Source organism: Bombyx mori, chromosome 22 (genome assembly GCF_030269925.1).
Source record: "Bombyx mori chromosome 22, ASM3026992v2".
In the NCBI taxonomy this organism is placed as follows: Eukaryota; Metazoa; Arthropoda; class Insecta; order Lepidoptera; family Bombycidae; genus Bombyx; species Bombyx mori.
The window spans coordinates 6,182,576-6,198,370 of record NC_085128.1 but is presented as its reverse complement, the minus strand read 5'-3'; the positions used below and the strand labels follow the sequence as shown (position 1 = coordinate 6,198,370).

At 34.6% G+C, this 15,795-nt stretch overlaps 1 protein-coding gene across 2 annotated transcripts in view; it reads right to left on the bottom strand.

Annotated features, from left to right (window-relative positions):
• The window catches only part of LOC101745594 (uncharacterized), a 42,548-nt gene that overhangs the window by 12,808 nt on the left and 13,945 nt on the right, over positions 1-15,795 (bottom strand). The gene's annotated exons all lie outside the window — the stretch shown is intronic.

Here is a 15,795-nt window from a genome sequence, read left to right as displayed (position 1 = left end):
TTCTAAGGTCTCAAGTTTAGTTACAACGGCTGCCCTACCCTTCAAACCGAAACGCATTACTGCTTCACGCAGAAATAGGCGGGGCGGTGGTACCTACCCGTGCGGACTCACAAGAGGTCCTGCCACCAGTAATAACGCAAATTATAATTTTGCGGGTTTGATTTTTATTACACGATGTTATGCCATCACCGTGGAAGTCAATCGTGAGCATTCGCGTATTTAAGCATTATTTTTTCGAAGATATTCCGTTGCCTCAAAGCCTCAGTCTAACTCGTAAGCCGTCACAGTTTGATTGTGAAATTAGCTGGAAACTCGATGGTTAATTTACTACCGTGTACCCAACATTCGACGTCACACATTTACAATGCGAAGCGGCACAACCTGCTTTGTGATGGGTATTTGTAATTGTTTCACAAATCGTTGCGTACTTACGACTACTATCCCAGAATTACAAACATGATCTCTATTTTCTTAATTCTATATTTATTGCTTAGATTTTTCGATTAACGTTTTGTATTGGAAAAAAATAGTTGGTTATGCTAGTATAAAAACATATACTACTACCAGATAATTATAAGCTCCTAGCCAATATCTAACAGTGAATGAATCGCGCCAAGCATAATTTCAAGAAATCTTGTAAATGTATACTGATACAAACTCCAAACATTGGTATTCAGTCCATTGCGTTGGTATAAACTAAATTCTTTCACATCATTTAAAGAAAACCATCAGTCCTTTCTAATGGTTATAGCTTAATTTTGAAACCACAACGAACCTAATGAACGAAGTATTAAAAATATGAAATTTAAAACAACATATTTTTAAATCAACACACAAAACACCAAACTGGAGCTTAGGTACTATGGAGCCAAAGTTTTAAATTCTATAAAATTAAAAAAAAAGATATCACATTCACCTTGAAATCATAAAGAGTAAATATTGCATCGAGAACATCAATTATTGTGAATTATGTAAATTGTATCAAGTTATCAATAGGCGTCAATTATAAACAGTAACTAAACAGATTTGTATGCGAATATAAACAATGTTTTCTCTGAGACATTCCTATGCTATACTTCATATTTGAATTCAAGAAATTTGCGCTTATGATAATTTTGCTATCAAAATTAAGTTACATTAAATTCATAGCCATAAGTTTTTTTTTTATTGCCGTATAGGCAGACGAGCACACGGCCCACCTGATGATGAGTGGTTACCGTCGCTTATGGACGTCAGCAATGTCAGGGGCAGAGCCAAGCCGCTGCCTACCGTTTAATACTCTCCACAAGCCTCGTTTGAAGAAGGACATGTCATAGCGCTCGGGAAACACCGTGGAGGGGAGCTCATTCCATAGCCGGATGGTATTAATAAAATGCTTATTAGTATTAAGTACCGTATCATAAAAGAGTTATTTTATAACATAAATCTTTATTACGAATTTTCCTTTACCAATTATTGGTTTTTAAACTATTATTTGAAACAAATTTTATTTACATTTACACGTGTCCTCTGACGCATATTTGATTTGCTTTACCAATACGGATTTCCTAGTCGAAGTACCCGTCTGCTTTAATTATATGCACACTTTCTTTACGCCATATTTATTTTGACGTTGACATAATCTCGCTTCAGTTTTTCTTCCTCATTCTCAATAAATTTCCGAGCAAATGTTGTTTAACATGAAGTAAATTACTAAAATATGTCATGAAAATGAGATACGTTTTTTTTCGGATAAAACTCATAAAGAAAACCGACAGATATATAAATTAAAACTTGCATTCTGATCGTTGTTCTAAAAAGCGTATCTCATTAACAACAAAAACGCTGGAGCACGATTCAGTGGGGCCCAAAGATTAGAAATAGTTTATCTTCGCATATCGGCTTGGCGTGCCTTGACAGTGTGTCAAACAACAATGAAATTATATTAGTCAGAACAGGTAATGCAAATTCATCTCGCCCACTCTATCAAGATACAACCTAATGTATTGTTACTAGAATTATGTATGCGTGCCGCTACAATCTTCTAATCAATTAAAATGCAGAATTAATGGCTTAAAATGTTATTATTGAAATTTTTTAAAAGTATAATATTTTAGTTTCGTTTGTTATGAAGAAGGAAGCCGTATTTATTTAGCTATACTATAGCTATAATTATAAGTACTACTAACAAGAAAAATGATGAAAATAAACGACAAATTTAAAAGTGCAACCCAAAGAAGAAAAACTATACAACACTAAAGGGAAAGGTAAAATACATCTTAAAATAAATTTAAATAAAAAAGAGATAAAAACATCCACATAATGAATCAGCAATCAACTGCTCTTATGTTATTGAGAAGCCCAGTTGAACGTTGATATTTTGTTGATACCAATCAAGTTTACATCGAAAGATCGTAGGAGCTGACAAAATAATTATTATACGAGTATGAGCTTAAACATGACCTTAGTGTCAAAAGTCTTAAATTTGACTTGTAAATTATAGTACGCAGTAAATATTCTTTCAAATTAATTCTCGAAATGCTTTTTTCAAATAAAGTTCAAACAATAAGAGTAAGTAATTAAAAATTCATTAAAAAGGTTATATACATTAAACTTATTCTTTATTTTAAACTGGCAGGTAATTTTAGTTTTTTAAATTACCGTCGCTTGACATTAAAACAGGCTTAGCGTGAATTTTTTTTTTTTTAATTTTTTTTTTTTTTTTATTGCTTAGATGGATGGACGAGCTCACAGCCCACCTGGTGTTAAGTGGTTACTGGAGCCCATAGACATCTACAACGTAAATGCGCCACCCATTTCGAGATATAAGTTCTAAGGTCTCAGTAAAGTTACAACGGCTACCCCACCCTTCGAACCGAAACGCATTATATACTGCTTCACGGCGGAAATAGGCGGGGTGGTACTTACCAGTGCTTACTCGACTCACAAGACGTCCTACCACCAGTAATTACGCAAATTATAATTTTGCAGGTTTTGTTTTTATTACACGATGTTATTCCTTCACTGTGGAAGTCAATCGTGAACATTTGTTGTTACATATTTCATTAGAAAAATTGGTACCCGCCTGCAGAATTCGAACACCGTTGCATCGCTTGATACGAATGCAGTGGGCGTCTTATCCTTTAGAGCACGACTACTTACCGGACCAAAGATAGGAACTACGTGAAGATAAATAGGAGGATAGTACTTACTAATAGTACCGATCTTTGTTAATTTGCACCCTACCACCAGTATTATGTGAGGGTTACTCTATTCTACGGCTACTTTACCTTTAAAGCCCAAACGCAAGGTTTCATCATAATTGAAATATTGAAGACTATGAATATGACGTGTATCCATATTTATAAGCTCTGTATGTTATTTTTTTACGCAATATTACTCCTTTGACTTGGAATATGTATTTACAAGTGAACCAGACAGTCTTACCCTACTAAGCCACGAAGATTTCTTAAAAGATATTTTGTTTTGTTTGATGTTTAATCTTACCGATTTCATTCATAAATGTATAGGTTTTTGGAGTTTATTGGAGTTTACTCCTTTAGAATCGATTTACATATATAGGCCCGGGGTATGAAAATTATGGGGACCAAAATCGTACTAGCATGTCACACGAAATGCGTTATGCGCCTGATTGCGCATGTCACACGAAATGCGTTATCGCAGGTGACGCCGGGCTGCTGCGCCGGCAGTCCGCCACAAAGCCTCGTACTGATCGCGCGTTTCTCTCATTATTGTATTTTCATATATTTGTTAGTCGTTTGTTTTGTGTCTCGTTAATTTGTTAATAATCTGTAGTGTATCGTGTTGTCGTAATATAGAACTATTTCTCGTATTGTTTCGTTTAATTTTTTATATCCAGTAAACTCCAGTCGTGCGTCGGAGCGGACACACACACTTTTTTTTTTTTTGGTCAGGAGGAAATCGCCGGACTTCCGCCCCTTTCTGGGGATACTGGGCGGGGTATGTCAGAGTCGAACTGACTAAAACCTCCTGTCGCTCAACAACCAACGTCCAAACCTCGCATGAGATAGAACTCATGACAAGGCAAAGGGGGGAAAGTGAAGCGTTTAGTGCGGAGCACATCTCTCCCATCACCCTCCCCCTCGGGACGCCGGACTGGCGATCGTCGGCGCCACGACCACCAGCCCTCTCGGTCGGCAGACTGTCCGAAGCCCGCCTAGATGGCGCCGGTTAAAGTGGGTTACCCTACGGAATACCCCGCTGGGCCAGAACCAGCGTGGGTCGAGGATAGCCGGCCTTCCATCACCCGGATGCTCTTGCGTCATAAATGTATAGGTAGTTTACATTGTAACTTCTTTATCTATTTTTTGAGAGTAACAAATGTTCATGATACTAGTTATCCTAGTGTGAGCTCCATATAGGTTCAAAATGTACTTTAAGTTTGATAAAAACTTATTTGGTATTATACCTACCCACCGACCTATCGGACAGGTTGTGACAAGGAAGGGCAGACATGTCTATTCGATACGCCCTTTCTCTGTTCTCATTTCATAATTTACTCTTGCATGACAGCTACTAGTAAAAGTGACATGGATATAACATATACTCAGTGTCATGTTCCATTGCAAATAGTTGGCACAGTTTAACCTGTCACTCAAAGTACCAACATGGTCATCAACAAGGATTTTTATTACTGGTGGTAGGACCTCTTGTGAGTCCGCGCGGGTAGGTACCACCGCGCTGTCTATTTCTGCCGTGAAGCAGTAATGCGTTTCGGTTTGAAGGGTGGGGCAGCCGTTGTAACTATACTTGAGACCTTAGAACTTGTATCTCATGGTGGGTGGCGCATTTACGTTGTGGATGTCTATGGGCTCCAGTAACCACTTAACACCAGGTGGGCTGTGAGCTCGTCCAACCATCTAAGCAATAAAAAAAAATTGTGTATCGTCATTGATGAACAACGATTTATTTATTTATCAAGAGCTCGCATTGTTCATATGTAAAGTAAGACGGTGTTTTCGCCTGTACATTCTTAATGTTAAAATAAAATACTTTTCTAATATGAATATTTGATTTTATTGTTTATTCAATTTAATCGTTCAGTTTCCAGTAGCTTATTACCCACACCTCTGCCAAGCCCAAGTTCATCAGAGGCCAGGTTAATTTGAAATAAATCTTAGTACTGAAATGTCAATTTTAAGGTAGGGTTAACCAAAATGTCGTTTGTCACCGTCTTTAATGTATTCATATACAAAGCGATAGGTAACTTAAATAAATGATCAACTGCATAGCTTAGAGAAAGGTAGCTCCAAGGATAAAAAAAAATGATTTTTATTCATGAGATATCCACCCAGAAGTACGTTTATGGCATGTAATTATTAACTAGAGGTCCCGCAGTAGTCGAAATTCGACTATAATTAATTGGAATTGTAAGTTTGTACACTATTATCATTCTATTTTATACTTCTATAATCACAAATTTCGTCCAGACTACACTATAAAAAATATTAACAAAGACAAACAATATTTAATCTATTCTCAATTTGACAACAGACGTCCAGAACAAAAGTTTGACAATAAATAGTATGCATGCGTGTGTGGGTTAAATACATGGTATGTAGTGTGTGTAATGTTTTTTTATTGATTTAATGTATCTTTTATGCATTATTTTAAGAAAATATTAGCATTGTGCACATCTTCTCTATATTCTCTATAAGTGTGGAAAATTTCATACTCCTCCGTCCGCGCAATTTTCGTAAAAAGGGATACAAAGTTTTTGCTTCACGTATTAATATATAGATGTACAAAATATCTAAAATATCAATGGCTAAATCATCTCACACTACAAATCAATAAGAAAATTCAAGTAACTTAAAGAAAAATAAATTTAATATGAATGAATGACTGAAATATTCTACTCAAAAGTGACAAAGGGAAAACTAATTAATCATATGTTCTATTACGAATAACCCATGTTTTAACTACAAGCTAAGATAATCCAAGGCACTGCCCTTCTTGTTACTGGTGGTAGGAGCTCTTGTGAGTCCGCGCGGGTAGGTACCACCGCCCTGCCTATTTCTGCCGTGAAGCAGTAATGCGTTTCGGTCTGAAGAGTAGGGCAGCCGTTGTAACTATACTGAGATCATAGAACTTATATCTCAAGGTCGGTGACGCATTTACATTGTAGAGAAAATACAAAAAAAAAAAAAAGCCCGCTGAGTTTGTTTCGCCGGTTCTTCTCAGAACTGTGGCTTTTTTTGGAACCGGTGGTGGAGTTAACATTTTCTTTTACATTTTGACATTCAACAAGTGTGTTTTTTATGACATCCAAGTTGAAATAAATGATTTTGAATTTGAATTTGAGATGTCTATGGGCTCCAGTAACCACTTAACATCAGGTGGGCTGTGACCTCGTCCACTAATCTAAGCAATAAAATATATATATATATATATATACTGAATACATTAAAATAGCTACAAAACATAAAACGAACTAACTCATTAAAACATCTGCATCTCGCTATCCGTGATAAATGTAAATAGTTCGTCAATTTGTCAAATGACATCATAAACTGGGGACAAGGTTAGTTCCAATACAAGTTGGTTCATTTAAAATCAGTTTATTCCGTATAACACTCGAGTCATTGAATTTTAATAGCACAACACAGACGGCTTTGATAGACAGAAGTAGGACAGAAGACCAGATAGTCAGCAATCATTAAAGACTAGGAATTTGATGATAAAAAAATGTGTGCGTGTACTAGTGTACACACGTAAGAAGTGAAACTTGTTTATGGCCTTATTTTTCGAAAAATGATCTACATGCAACTTTCTAGAAATTGGTTAAATAAAGTTAAATTAGATAAAGTTTAAACAAAAGGATTTTATTATCATAGACATGAATACAAAAAAGTTAAATTAGATAAAGTTTAAACAAAAGGATTTTATTATCATAGACATGAATACAAAACAGATGACGCGTAACGGAAAAAAGTGACGCGTAACCTAAAAATGTGACGGTAAATTTTTTTCCAACGCCGATAAGGAAGTTTCACTTCAAAAATTCTAATTTTATTATTCTAGGCTTCGTTTGTTTAAGGATATTGTAAATAGCTCTGAATACCAAATAAATAATGCACTAACAAGTTTTCCAGCGTTAACAAAAATTGTTTAAAATAACAACATCAGTCGAACATGAAACATTTTTATTCGTTAAAGACATTCGTGGCACTGAATTAAAGTACCAACCTTGAATAAATATGTATTACCATTATTAATTATAGTAACAAATGATTTCATCATCAATTCTTAATTAATGCTGTTAAAATTTCAAATTTATTTTGATTCTTTGAAATCATCATAGTTATAAACAACAACCAAAAAAACCAGGAAGATAACACATTGCACTGCAAAAACATTTATGATCGAAGATAAAAACAGTTTGGTGATGAAAAAAAACATAGTTAAAACTATTTTTAAAGTGTAATCTATTGTTTATTATGTAAATTTCATTATTCCCAATATTTGTAATACAATAATACTGTATTCGTGTTCACGGATGCCTTAGGTGTTATTTATTTAGTCATTTGAAAATTGTACTCTCGTTTCATTCAGTAGAAATTACATACGTAATTGGAGATAAAAAAATTAAAATTATTTTTAATAATTATTGTGATTAGCCAAAGACAAATATTTAAAGATTTTGTACAAAATTTTCTTTACAAAAAAAAACTTTGCATCTAAATTTTCATTATAACTAAAGTCAATTTATAACAAGTTTCTTTAGAGTATTTATTTATCAACTTACTTATTTTTTACTTGTTCGACTGCATCATTAATGTTATAGTTAAAATAAGATACTAATGCAAATAAATCGAAATCGGACTGGACATCGTCTCTCAAATCAGTAAGTTTCTAACAGCATAATAGATGTACCTATATAAATTAACATTTCACGTAACCTCAACCTAGAATTTCTTAAAAGTACAACAGGCGTCGATTTAAAATTCATATTTTTCTGTACTTAAACTTACCGTTTTCATAATAAAAGAAAATATTGTAGACTAGCTGACCCGGCAGACTTCGTAGTGCCTCAATCGATAAATAAAAGACCTAAGCTTTTGTATAAAATAAACTTAAAACAAGCAAAAGGAATCCGTACGACGGGGGAACACATCAAAGGAAAAACAAAATTGTTATTTTTATTTAATTCCGAGCATTTTCATATTTATTTACCTTTTAAACCTTCTCTGGACTTCCACAAATAATTCAAGACCAAAATTAGCCAAATCGGTTCAGCCGTTCTCGAGTTTTAGCAAGACTAACGAACAGCAATTCATTTTTATATATAATACAACCTTCAACCTTGTCCGATATGTATTTATACATATTGAAATATTATTGTTTACTCACAAGCTGCCGTTGAATTATTAAAAATTCTGCAGAACTTGTGTTGATCTTATAAACAATTCTAGTAATCAGAGCTAAAAGGTCGACAGCTCGGATTGGCTTTCAAAGAAACATGGCCTTTACTAGGACAATGCTAAAGCACATATCTGCCTGTTTACACGATGGCCACTTTCGATGTTATGTTTGTTATTTCGAGAATTTAAGCTATTTTAGGATTGAAAATGCGGTGGTTTGTTGACTATTTTATCCAACATCCTTTTCAATATCAAATGTGATATGGTTTTTTAGTTTAATTAATTATGTATTATATTAAGTCTAAACTATCAAGTCGTATCAATCGTATCATTGATATAGTGACAAAATTGACGGCAATATGTTCAATAGTCTCTGACTTCACTATTCGTAAATTAAATAATCCATCCTTTACATATAGAGCATACTTTAAAATGTTTGGCAAGTTGAGCGATTACAGAAGACTCATTCAAACTAAAATTCATAAATTACATACGACTAAATTCCCAAATGTATTGAAATAACGCTTAGGTATATCATCATCATATTCAGTCTATTCTTCTATGGAATGCGCTCCCACTCAAAATAAGGTCGGCCACTACACGTGAAGCGTTTAAGACGAAGGTTCGAGAACTGTTTCTCCAGAGAGTTAGCAGAGTCATCTAATTGATAATATTTGTTTATATATGTTTATATATATATATATATATATATATATATTTATGTATATCTATATATTTATGAAAATGTATTTATTTAAGTACGAGTATTTGTATCTATAAATATTATGTATGTTATAATATATACACATATATTTAAGTAATATTTCCTTCACACTACACCTACCAAGCTTCATCTCTGCACTCCCCTAAGGTAGACTGTTAGAGAATGCCTATGGCATTAAGTCGGCCTTTATACTTTCTAGTATAAGAAGTTATAAAAAAAAATAAAAAAATAAAGAAAGCGCTAGGTACGCTTGCTAAGCGTTAGAAATAGGCAGGGGACGAGAGACAAGGCGCAAGGCAAGGCATAAATTCTATGATTTCGGCTTAAGCATGTTAATGCTCATTGAATCATATTAATGCGTTAGTCAAAGCTAATCATTGCGAGATTATTATGGTCGTTTCATTCAAGGTCAAAGACATCCCACTTATGTCATGATAATTAAAACTTCATACATTTTTAACGAATATCATTGTTATTATACCATACCATTGTTTCATGGGTTCGTGATTAAAGCAAAAACCAAGGAAGTAATTTAAAAAAACTTGATGTGATTAAATCTTCAAGAAGAGACGCAGGAAACTGTAATTACTCTGTTCGTTTTTTTCGTTGACTTCTATTGCGTCGTTTGAAATATGTTTGGTAAATAATTATTTGAGTAGCCAAAAAGTTGTTTGCTATGTTTAACTTATGCTTGTTTTGTGTAATTCACTAGCATCTTTTTTTCACAAATTTGGGCGCGAATTATTCTTGCGCTTTGTTTAGCACAACTTGGTGTTAAGTGGTCACCAAAGTCTACAGATATGACAACGTTACAACTGTCACTTACTTAAGTTATGGGGTTAAAGTCTTAATACATTGTCTATCTCGCTCTTCAAACCGAAATAAGTGACTTCTCATAGTCCTCCCGGTGTTAAGTGGTTATTGGAGCCCATAGACAACTACAACGTTAATGCGCCACCCACCTTGAGATATAAGTTCTAAGGTCTCAATTATAGTTACAACGGCTGCCCCACCCTTCAAACCGAAACGCATTACTGCTTCACGGCAGAAATAGGCAGGGTGGTGGTACCTACCCGCGTGGACTCACAAGAGGTCCTACCACCAGTCATTACGCAAATTATAATTTTGCGGGTGGGTTTTTATTACAAGATGTTATTCCTTCACCGTGGAAGTCAATCATGAACATATTTACGTTGAGTACGTATTTCATTAGAAAAATTGGTACCCGCCTGCATCGCTCAACACGAATACACCAGACGTCTTATCCTTTAAGCCACGACGTTTGTGGCTAGTTGACTAATCGTGCATAGATTTTTAGGTTCGATTTAAAAGTAAATAACAAAAGATTAAATTTCATTATTTCAAAATTTAAATGACGCTATTCTAAATATGATAACATAATACTTAAACTAATATCAATTTAAATGCTATTTGTTTTAGTTTAATCTTGTTGATATTCACATGTTCCATCTTATTAGATTAGTGCTTAATTTAATTAAGTGTAAGCACGCTAACGAAATAAGATTAATAGGTAGTCATTTATAATGTTTCAAAATAAGCCTTTACAGGTACTCATTTCAAGTTGAATTCTATCAAACAATAACCACATAATAATATGTTTTAAGTAGCGAACTAATTCAATCATAACGAGGTGTTTATTCATAATTTGTTCTCTATGTTGACATAATAAATTTATCGAATAAGAACTATTTTCCAAAAACTCTATTTTAGTCTATTTTATGTTCGACTTCCAAACACAGCCCACGGTCGTCTATAAATACAAATTGAACCATAACATTGGGAATTTAAAATAAATATACATACATACGTGACATTCGTTTATTACAAAATTTAGACCGAGAACTTTGATGCTTCGATTATTTGATACTCTGATCCTGATTACACAGTAATAATAAAAGTAAGGACATGCTGTTACTGCTATACACTCAAGCCTGCCACTCACCAACCTGCAGTACATCACCCCTGCCTCGATAGGCAGGGATTCACAAGCCCCGTAAGGGGACGCGACTACCCGATAGTACTGCTATACAACTGATATTTAGACACATTTATCAGAAAGGTGGCAATACTAACGAATCTCTGTTGTCCCGATAAACGCTTAACAATAAATAGGTCTTGAGATTACCTACAGACCGGTATTTTATCCTACAGACGTCCACTTCTAAATATACGACTCCGTCAATCCACACCACAACACCGGTCCTGTCCTGCCTCCATCCAGTGGATACCCGTGACTTTCAGCAGGTTTTCGGTCCACCTTGTGTGACGCCTAACCACTCTAAGTCTTCCGGTACGCGGTTGCGACTCGAGAACCATCGTGCTAGCTATCATCTTTTATACGAGCAATGTGTCCTACCCACTATCACTTCAACCTCTAAACTCTGTCGAACATTACTTGTCGAATGACTTAGCTGTACCCCTTGCATTGCTGACGTCCACAAGCGCCGGTAACCACTTAACGTCAGGTGAACCGTATACTCGTCTATCTACAAAGGCAATTAAAAAAGATTACAGGGGAAACTCTGGACATAGACCTCTTCAATACACTTTGAGTGACTTTGAGCGTCTGATGAGGCCTATTGTTTGCGATCACGTCTTACTGCCATATTACGTCATCACTGACAATACTTTGGTCAAAGACTTTCGTCTTAAGATATTTGTTGTTTTATGATAAATTTGGGTAAAAAAGAAATAAGATACATCAGGCATTTTATCTACCACTAACAAACTTAATTACATATACATACTAATTAGTAACTGTTTGTTTTCATACAATAGCAGGAAGGCTTCACTTATACAACCGCTAATTATTGGCTGGTAACAAGCGTTGGGGTCACGGCCAAAGTTAACTAATGTTTTCTGCACTGAATACAATCTGATACATACATCAAGTGCACTTTTTTTTACAAAAAACGGCGAGAAACGTCGGATATACTCGTAATATATGACGAGATATTACGAGATATGACAATATAAAAACAGCAACCCGAAATTAAACCATAAAACCAGCTTAACTTATGTTTACGACTCGCTAAAACCGATGAAAATAAATAAAAAAATATAGTTCGAAATTTACCGGACAATGTATAAAAGTAATTTCGGAATAGGGTAACCTTTTATTTTACTTTTTTTTTTAAATACTAGAATATTTAAATTGATAAATCTCTGTGATCTGATTAACATGGGATGGGTTGGTAAAGTAAGAATAGGTATCACAGAATAAATTAATGATATAGGTACTTATTAGGATAACAGATTAGGCAACGAACGTTGAGGTCCCACAGTAGTCGAAATTCGACTATAATTAATTCGAATTGTAAGTTAAGTATGTACACATACTATAATCACAAATTTCCTTAAGGCAACACTATAAAAAAATATTAATAAAGACAAACAATATTTAATCTATTCTCAATTTGACCACAGACGTCAAGAACAAAAGTTTGACAATAAATAGTATGCATGCGTGTGTCCGTCAAATACATGGTATGTATTGTGTGTAATGTTTTCTTTATTGATTTAATGTATCTTTTATGCATTATTTTAAAAAAATAATAGCATTGTGCACTTCTTCTCTATACTCTCGATAAGTGTGGAAAATTTCATACTCCTCCGTCCGCGCAATTTTCGTAAAAAGGGATACAAAGTTTTTGCTTCACGTATTAACATATAGATAAACTACATACATACGTGATATATTTTCTGTCCTTAAATAATTAACCATGACATTTAATCGATTTAAAAAACAACAATCTATTAGTTACGCTATCAAAATTCAACGAAATCTGAATAAATATTTTGACTTTAAAATGTTAACATAACAGAATAACTAAATACTAAACGAACTAGTCAGTGAGCTATTCTTACAAAATATTCCTTTTATATTTCGCATCACTCCTCTTGATAGAGTTAATCGCTCCGTAACTTCCTTGAACTGTTATTAAGGTTTACGACGCGTTATTAGAACATTTTAAATTTGTAATTTTTTTTTTATTGCTTGGGTGGGTGGACCAGCTCACAGCCCTCCTGGTGTTAAGTGGTTACTGGAGCCCATAGACATCCACAACGTAAATGCGCCACCCACCTTGAGATATAAGTTCTAAGGTCTCAAGTATAGTTACAACGGCTGCCGCACCCTTCACACCGAAACGCATTACTGCTTCACGGCAGAAATAGGCAAGGTGGTGGTACCCACCCGCGCGGACTCTCAAGAGGTCCTACCACCAGTAATTACGCAAATTATAATTTTGCGGGTTTCATTTTTATTACACGATGTTATTCCTTCACCGTGGAAATCAATCGTGAACATTTGTTGAGTAAGTATTTCATTAGAAAAATTGGTAGGTGCATCGCTCAACACGAATGCACTGGACGTCTTATCCGTTAGGCCACGACAACTTCAAACAAACAAACCGGTAAAACTCAAACAGCGGTATTCAAATTCGATAGCGTCACAAAATTAATAAAAATGTTAAGTTCGATCATATTGGTTAAAAGTGCCTTATTAGAAATAACTTAAAGCACGATTAACTCAAGAAATTCTTCCTTTGACATATCGCGTATTTATTGCATAATCTTCGAATGGAGGTCAGAGAATAATGGATACATATTGTCGTCACGAACGTTAATGTATTTGATAAATGAGACACGAAGCATCTGCACAATACCTAATTACTGTTTGTCGTTCATTTGCTCACTAAGACGTATGTAATGTTAGCTAAAAAAATTTACGCATTATTAGGCAATGGTTTTACGTAATACTCCTTGCTATTTGTACGCATTACTATTTAATGATTCCTTATTCATATAAAACAGTGAGATGACTGTTGTAATATGGTCGTTTCAAATTCATTAAAACATTGCGGCAGGCTGCGGTAGGCAGCAGCTTGGCTCTGCCCCTGGCATTGCTGAAGTCCATGGGCGACGGTAACCACTCACCATCAGGTGGGCCGTATGCTCGTTTGCCTACAAGGGCAGTAAAAAAATTCAATAAAAAATTCCGGGTATCGGCGCGATTGAAAAGAAAAAAGATGTGTGGTGTCGTGGGACACCGGATGGGAACGAAGTTCCTTATTAAATAAATATTATTAATTTTAAGTTCTATTCGTTATTATGATTTTTTATTGATAAAAAAAAATACTTTACAAAGTTATCAACTTTATTTTATTTACATTGATTTATAAAAAATATATAATATTAATATACCAAGAAACAGCTATTTATATGAATAATAATAAAAAGAAGGAGAAAGAGAAAGGTATTATACACTACTCGCTTGTGTATGCGACTGTCGCGCCTGCGCACGTCTCATTTAACGGTTTTATTCCACGCACTTTTTTCCACGGATTTTTTCTTACGGTTTTACTATCACATTTTTTTCAGTTCGGTCGCGCAGCAAAATCCCTATCCCCTCCAAGCCTGCCGTAAGGAACTTCGTTCCAAAAAACAAAATCAGTACCTGCGATATTAGCGAAACTAAAACACGAATTTCGTAATCGTTACAATAAAACTAGGAAATCAAATTGTTTATTTCAATAAGTAAGAAACCGCAACTCATCGTGAAATTATGAAAATTGTACACGCAGTCATTGTACGTGCTAGCCCACTGTTCGTAATAATTGCATCATGGGCGAGTATTGAACTTTCACCCGAACACTCGAACTTATGGGATCGTTTATCTTACGTGTCGACAGCTTTACTGTAAGTGTGTGATTGCAAATAAATTGTCGTGTAGGCGCAGTTGCGTGGCTGCGACTTCTATTCTTATAACACAGGCACGAAAAAAAAAAATTAAGAGCATTAGTCTTTTTGAGAACAAATTTTGTGAGAACGCTTTTTGTCACTTTTAAATTTCCACATTTATTTTGTATACGTGGAAATCTTATAACGATTATTATGAAACAATGAACATTCTTGTTATTTACAAAAAAAAATATTACAATTAATCGGAAGATAAGATTATGGTTTTGCAGTTTTAATCTCACATTTCTTTTCATTTTGTTACTTTCATGTTTACGAATATTCAAAGGTTTTGTGGTCACGGACAAGTAACGTGTTATTTTGAATATTGTTCTAAATACCCTCTAATTTTAAAATTAAAATCCTCATTTCAGTTTCTTTGTAGACAAAAAAACTGACAGTAAACACAGAAGTAACGGTAACGCTAGGCAGCGACTTGGTAATTACTGGTGGTAGGACCTAGTCCGCACGTACCACCGCCCTGCCTATTTCTGCCGTGAAGTCAGGAAGTAGTTGGGGCTCTGATAGCACATGCATTAAAAATACATACAAAGCGTTAATAAGGCAAAAAAAATACTATGGTTCTGTTATTTATGACTCTGCATCTTCCAATATTTTAAAAACCCTAGAAAGTATACACAACACTAGCTTAAGATTAAGTCTAGGAGCCTTCAAAACAATCCCAATAAATAGCATTCTAGTTGAGGCAGAGGAAATGCCACTAGCTTTTAGGAGAAAAGAGTTATGCCTATCATATGCTACTAACCATATAACAAACCTCGCAGAAATAAATTTTGATTTTCCCCCGGTTTTTCCACGTAAACACCACTATTATCCCCCGTGGCACCCATCAAATTTCACAATAAATATGGGAATAGCTCAAAATAATCCCGGAGAAACCACATCAGATTATACAAGGATCTTTTC